This window comes from Carassius gibelio, chromosome B5 (genome assembly GCF_023724105.1).
Source record: "Carassius gibelio isolate Cgi1373 ecotype wild population from Czech Republic chromosome B5, carGib1.2-hapl.c, whole genome shotgun sequence".
NCBI classification, from domain to species: domain Eukaryota; kingdom Metazoa; phylum Chordata; class Actinopteri; order Cypriniformes; family Cyprinidae; genus Carassius; species Carassius gibelio.
The window spans coordinates 5,077,877-5,079,368 of record NC_068400.1 but is presented as its reverse complement, the minus strand read 5'-3'; the positions used below and the strand labels follow the sequence as shown (position 1 = coordinate 5,079,368).

The following is a 1,492-nucleotide window of genomic DNA, read 5'->3' as shown; positions in this document are numbered from 1 at the left end:
AAGTATAAACACTAAGACTATGTGCCATATTTCTAGACAGAAGAGTGGCGCCACCCCAGGAGGGATGAAGACCATCTCTTTTAAACAGGTCAGGTAATGTAATGAAAAAGTAACTCTAAAATGCTCCCCCATGCCTCACATAAATGGTCTACATGGGTGAAGCTCAGCTCTATTGTTACTCATGTATATTAATTTTTGTTTATTTCATTTTGGTTCCTTAAGATTTTATTCATGCACATCAAGTTATTTCAATTCGATCTCCTTGTAATAATGTAGTTGGAGCATTTGTCTCTGTAGTTGAGAGAACATCAGTTGTTTTATTTTTAATGGACCTGATACCCAAAAAGTTTTTCTTTTACCAGATTCAGTGTGAATTACGTAGCATTGCCATGTCCTAAATTTTTTACTCAAGACTAGGACTGGATAAAATATTCATAACTCTTTAGAGAACATATCATAAGCAGTTTATTGATGTTACAAATTGATATATAGCATTTCAAACAAATCATAGACACCACTGAATATATAAGAGTCATTAGATACTGAACACGACACTGTTCATATGACAGGAAAAGAAACAAGCAATTTTGCCACACATTGTATTACAGCTCGCTAGTACGGTGTAAATTCATGCTAATAAAACATTGATATCTAAACAAATACTAAAAATACTCACTTTAAGGATTTGCTATATAATTGATAGATAAAAAACAAATCAATACATGACAGCTGAATAGTAAATAATTTGATTTTAAAAAGTGTAACATATTTATCAGATTTTTTTTCTCACATTTTTCTTTTTCCTCTTTTCCACCAAAACAACTATGTTTCCAATATTAAAAGTAACAATTATTTGGAGTGTTATCTACCAGCAGCAGGATTTATACTGCATCTAATTCACCCTTTGAATCATAAGACATGCTAACCTAGTGTATAATGATGTTACAGAAAAATTCTGGTACCTTTTATAAGGGTTTGAAGCGAATTAAACATCTATATCTCTTAAACCATGAAGCCATTTAATGCTCAAGCCCAAACAAAAAGCCGGACCCAAGATCAGATGATGTTTACAAATGGGCCAGTTATTAAGTGAATCGAAGCACTGGTTAATCGAGATTTATTTTCAGTCCTGCTAAGGTTTCGGTCTTGTAAATATTGCAGCCTTGTGCACATGCTGTATCCAAGAGCTTGTTTAAAAGAACAATCAACACAATAATTCATTCCTATAAGCTGATTGATTTACACAGCCTTTCTAATAGGTTTCACAGGTTCTGGTGACTTAGATAGCTATTTATATACTTACACTATACTTCTAGCAAAAGTGTTCAAGCCTCTAAATGTGCTCAAAGATGTATTTAGCATCCTGATGAAATCCCATATTTAACAGCATGATAAATACTGCTACAAGTACAGTAAATGCATAAAACTGCCAAACCTTAAGGTCACGTAACATAAGTTATATTTTTGTATTGTATACAATACTAAATGTAGG

The 1,492-nt window shown here is 32.6% G+C and overlaps 1 protein-coding gene across 5 annotated transcripts in view; it reads right to left on the bottom strand.

Moving 5' to 3' along the window:
- Positions 1 to 447: 447 nt before the first annotated feature.
- LOC127958691 (TNF receptor-associated factor 2) overlaps positions 448 to 1,492 on the bottom strand; it is a 68,048-nt gene continuing 67,003 nt past the window's right edge. For all 5 annotated transcript variants that reach the window (XM_052557657.1, XM_052557656.1, XM_052557655.1 and 2 more), the window contains exon 11: positions 448 to 1,492. This exon is cut by the window's right edge and continues 592 nt beyond it. The gene's annotated coding sequence lies outside the window, so the exon portion shown is untranslated.